Genomic DNA, 6,000 nt, shown 5'->3' on the forward strand with positions numbered 1-6,000 from the left:
GGCCCAAGGTCAGCAGACGGAGGGACATAATAAACATCAGAGAAGAAATAAATAAAATTGGGAAGAATAAAACAATAGAAAAAATCAATGAAACCAAGAGCTGGTTCTTCGAGGAAATAAACAAAAATAGATAAGCCTCTAGCCAGACTTATTAAGAGAAAAAGAGAGTCAACACACATCAACAGAATCAGAAACTAGAAAGGAAAAATCACGACAGACCCCACAGAGATACAAAGAATTATTAGAGAATACTATGAAAACCTATATGCTAACAAGCTGGAAAACCTAGGAGAAATGGACAACTTCCTAGAAAAATACAACCTTCCAAGACTGACCCAGAAAGAAACAGGAAATCTAAACAGGCCAATTACCAGCAATGTAATTGAAGCAGTAATCAAAAAACTACCCAAGAACAAAACCCCCGGGCCGGATGGATTTACCTCGGAATTTTATCAGACATACAGAGAAGACATAATACCCATTCTCCTTAAAGTTTTCCAAAAAATAGAAGAGCAGGGAATACTCCCAAACTCATTCTATGAAGCCAACATCACCCTAATACCAAAACCAGGCAAAGACCCCACCAAAAAAGAAAACTACAGACCAATATCCCTGATGAACGTAGATGCAAAAATACTCAATAAAATATTAGCAAACCGAATTCAAAAATACATCAAGAGGATCATACACCATGACCAAGTGGGACTCATCCGAGGGATGCAAGGATGGTACAACATTCGAAAATCCATCAACATCATCCACCACATCAACAAAAAGAAGGACAAAAACCACATGGTCATCTCCATAGATTCTGAAAAAGCATTCGACAAAATTCAACATCCATTCATGTTAAAAACTCTCAACAAAATGGGCATAGAGGGCACGTACCTCAACATAATAAAGGCCATATATGATAAACCCACAGCTAACATCATACTGAACAGCGAGAGGCAGAAAGCTTTTCCTCTGAGATCGGGAACAAGACAGGGATGCCCACTCACCCCACTGTTATTCAACATAGTACTGGAGGTCCTAGCCATGGCAATCAGACAAAACAAAGAAATACAAGGAATCCAGATTGGTAAAGAAGAAGTCAAACTGTCACTATTTGCAGATGACATGATATTGTACATAAAAAACCCTAAAGACTCCACTACAAAACTACTAGAACTAATATTGGAATTCAGCAAAGTTGCAGGATACAAAATTAACAGACAGAAATCTGTAGCTTTCCTATACACTAATAATGAACCAATAGAAAGAGAAATCAGGAAAACAATTCCATTCACAATCGCATCAAAAAGAATAAAATACCTAGGAATAAACCTAACCAAGGAAGTGAAAGACCTATACCGTGAGAACTGTAAGACACTCTTAAGAGAAATTAAAGAGGTCACTAACAAATGGAAACTCATCCCATGTTCCTGGGTAGGAAGAATTAATATCGTCAAAATGGCCATCCATCCCAAACCAATACACAGATTAGATGCAATCCCTATCAAATTACCAACAGCATTCTTTAATGAACTGGAACAAATACTTCAAAAATTCATATGGAACCGCCAAAGACCCCAAATAGCCAAAGCAATCCTGAGAAGGAAGAATAAAGTGGGGGGATCTCGCTGCCCAACTTCAAGCTCTACTACAAAGCCACAGTAATCAAGACAATTTGGTAGTGGCACAAGAAGAGAGCCACAGACCAGTGGAACAGAATAGAGACTCCAGACATTAACCCAAAAATATATGAGGCCAATTAACACACGATAAAGGAGCCATGGACATACAATGGGGAAATGACAGTCTCTTCAACAGATGGTGCTTCCAAAACTGGACAGCTACATGTAAGAGAATGAAACTGGATCACCGTCTAACTCCATACACAAAAGTAAATTTGAAATGGATCAAAGACCTGAATGCAAGTCATGAAACCATAAAACTCTTAGAATGAAACATAGGCAAAAATCTCATGGACATAAACATGAGTGACTTCTTCATGAACATATCTCCCCGGGCAAGGGAAACAAAGGCAAAAATGAACAAGTGGGAGTGTATCAAGCTAAAAAGTCTCTGTACAGCAAAGGACACCATCAATAGAACAAAAAGGTACCCTACAGTATGGGAGAATATATTCATAAATGACAGATCTGATAAAGGATTGACATCCAAAATATATAAAGAGCTCACACACCTCAACAAACAAAAAGCAAATAATCCAATTAAGAAATGGGCAGAGGAGCTGAGTAGACAGTTCTCTAAAGAAGAAATCCAGATGGCCAACAGGCACATGAAAAGATGCTCCATATCGCTAATCATCAGAGAAATGCAATTTAAAACCACAATGAGATATCACCTCACACCAGTAAGGATCGCCATCATCGAAAAGACAGACAACAACAAATGTGGGCAAGGTTGTGGAGAAAGGGGAGCCCTCTTACACTGCTGGTGGGAATGTAAATTAGTTCGACCATTGTGGAAAGCAGTATGGAGGCTCCTCAGAATGCTCAAAATAGAAATACCATTTGACCCAGGAATTCCAATTCGAGGAATTTGCCCTACGAATGCAGCACTCCAGTTTGAAAAAGACAGATGCACCCCTATGTTTATCGCTGCACTATTTACAATAGCCAAGATATGGAAGCAACCTAAATGTCCATCAGTAGATGAATGGATAAAGAAGATGTGGTACATATACACAATGGAATATTACTCAGCCATAAGAGAAAAACAGATCCTACCATTCGCAACAACATGGATGGAGCTAGAGGGTATTATGCTCCGTGAAATAAGGCAGATGGAGAAAGACAAGCACCAAATGATTTCACTCATATGTGGAGTATAAGAACAAAGGAAAACTGAAGGAACAAAACAGCAGCAGAATCACAGAACCCAAGAATGGACTAACAGTTACCAAAGGGAAAGGGACTGGGGAGGATGGGTGGGAAGGGAGGGATAAGGGCGGGAAAAAAGGAAGAGGGCATTACGATTAGCATGTATAGTGGGTGGGGGGCACGGGGAGGGCTGTGCAACACAGAGACGACAAGTAGTGATTATACAGCATCTTACTACGCAGATGGACAGTGACTGTGAAGGGGTATGTAGGGGGGACTTGGTGAAGGAGGGAGCCTAGTAAACATAATGTTCTCCATGTAATTGTAGATTAATGATACCAAAAAAAAAAACGGGTTGTACAAGCCAAGCCAATCAGTCTCTAAATAAGGCGCTCTGTGTGAGTTCATTCATTCATATGCCACAGTTTCTCTTTGACTTGTGATTGCTAGCATACTGGTACACTCATGCCCTTATCCATGCATATGAAAATATGAGGATGCTTTCATTTTGGTTCTAAGTTTGTGTGTGTGAACAGATAATAAACCCTTGTTGTTGTAAGCCGCTGAGATACAGGAGTTGTTTGTTACCACAGTATAATCTAGACTATCCTGACTCTAACAGACTTGTTCAATTCACTTCTCAAAGTGAGAGCAGACTTGTGACATAATCTTTAGCAAATTTTAACAATGTATCTTTTAGATTGATTCCTAGACGTACTGTTGCTGACTAAGGGCAAAAACACATGTAATCTTGCCCATTACTGTCAAATTTCCCTCTATGAAAGTTGTACCTATTGCCTTTTCTCCATCAATGTATGACAGTGCAAGTTTTCCCAGAGCTTCACCAGGAGCGTTGCCAGACTTTTGAATTTTGCCAATCTGATAGGTGATAAATGGTGTATCAGTGTATTTTTAAACTTGCATTTATCTTAATGTGTGCAAGATTCATGTCATTTTCTTTTGGATAAGACCCATTCCTGTTTTCTTTCTTCTCCTGCATGGCAAATTGATATTTCTTGCCCAGTTTCTATAGGGTCTTTGGTTTTTTTCTTCTCTTCAGAAAAGCTCTTTATATCCTACAAATGTACTAGGGCATTTGCCCCCCTTTCTATGATTAAAGCTCCAGATATTTTCTCACAGTTGTGCACAATCAATTTTCCCAGGGTCATTTTTAATGTGCTCATGGTCTTGAAAAAAACTTTTTTGCCATTGAAATCATTTTATGTTTATGCAGCCAACTTTGTCAATATTTTAACTCATTTTTTCTGGATTAACACTCTTAGTTAAGAGATTTTTCCTCATTTTTACAGCCAAAAAGGGAAAATTTCTTCTGGTATCTATACGGTTTTGTATTTTACATTCTAAAGTTTGATCTATTTGGACTTATACTTAAAAAACTTTTTAGGAATGCTGTTGGTAATTTTTAGTTTAATTTATGATTGAATTTCATTCCTTTTTGTTTGTTAAGGTTTTAACTATTTTTTCATTTTTTATTGATGCATACTTGATAAACAATATTATATTGCTCTGAGTTGTACAACATAGTTATTCAGCTATTACACAAATTAAAAGTTTCTCGCCGTAAGTGCAGTTATTTTATGCCATTGTGCGAGGATTTTACAATATTACCTGTTGTGTGGTGTGAGGAAGAGATCCGGTTATTCCAAAATCATTTGTTTAGAAGTGCATCATGGGAGTGACTTCAGGAAGAGGGCAAACAGGAAGCTGCAGGCCCTCCTTCCACAGAGAGACATTGTGTTAACAGCATGAGCAAAAATAACTCTGTGAGAACTCTAGAACTTAGTTGAGAAGCTACAGCACCCAAGCTATTGGAAAACCAAGAAGCAAATCCAGCAAAATTGGCAGGAAGATTTGTGGTGTTTGGAGGTCTGTTTGTGGTCCTCCCCTTTTGATGCATACCATGGAGCAACTAGAAGGAAGGCCCCATTTGGGGTCCCTGCAGGGAAAGGGAAAAAATAGATTGGACTGTGCATTCAAAGTCTTGATTGTCCAAAGGTTGTCTGAGGGACTGGTTTCTGTCTTGCCTGACTCATAGCACTGAGAGGACTGGTGCTAGGATTTGGAAGCTGCTGATAGCAGAGGCTGGCAGCACATTTGAGAAGACTCAGGGGGGAAGCAAGAGATCAGAACGTTTTAGTTGTCTTCGAACCTCCATCTGGGGTGATTGGTGAAGGTCTTCAACTATACAAAGCCAGATTCAAAGACTGGGAGAGGCAGCTGTTTTTTCAAAACATCCAAATTCCAGCAAAATATTACTAGGCATTCAAAGAAACAGATAAACATGTCCCACCCACTCAAAGGAACAAAATAAAACTTCCAGAAACCAACCCTAAGGAAATTCAGATCTGCAAGCTGCCTAACAAAGAATTTAAAATAACTGTCATAAGCCAAAGCATTCTTGAGAAAGAACAAAGCTGTGTGTATCACCCCACCTGATTTCAAACGATACTACAAAGCTACAGTAATAAAAACAGTATGATACTGGCACAAGACCAGATACAGAAATTAATAGAATAGACTACAGAGCCCAGAAATAAACCCATAACTATGTAGTTAATTAATATATGACAAGGGAGTTAAGACTATGCAATGGGGAAAAGACAGTCTCTTTAATAAGTGGGATTGGAAAAACTGAAAAAAATACATGCAAAAAATGAAACTGGATCACTGACACCATATCCAAAAATAAACTCAAAATGAATTAAAGACCTAAATATAAACTAAAACTCCTAGAAGAAAACACAAACATGCACTCTTGGACATCAGCATTAGTAGGGTTTTTTTGGTTTTTGGTACCTATCTCCCCAGGCAAGAGAAACAAAAGCAAAAATAAACAAGTGGTACTACATCAACCAGAAAGCTGCTACACAGCAAAGGACACCACCAACAAAACAAAGGGCAACCTACTATATGGTAGAATATGTTTTCAAATGACGTATCTAATAAGGGGATAATATCCAAAGTGTATAAAGAACTCATACAACTCATCACACAAATGAAACAAATAATCCAATTTAAAAGTGGGCAGAAGCTCTGAATAGACATTTTTCCAAAGGAGACATACAGATGGCAAGAGACACATGAAAAGGTGCTCCACATCACTAATCATCAGGGAAATACAAATCAAAACCACAATGATATATCATCTCAC

This window comes from Manis pentadactyla, chromosome X, assembly GCF_030020395.1.
Source record: "Manis pentadactyla isolate mManPen7 chromosome X, mManPen7.hap1, whole genome shotgun sequence".
Classification (NCBI taxonomy): Eukaryota; Metazoa; Chordata; class Mammalia; order Pholidota; family Manidae; genus Manis; species Manis pentadactyla.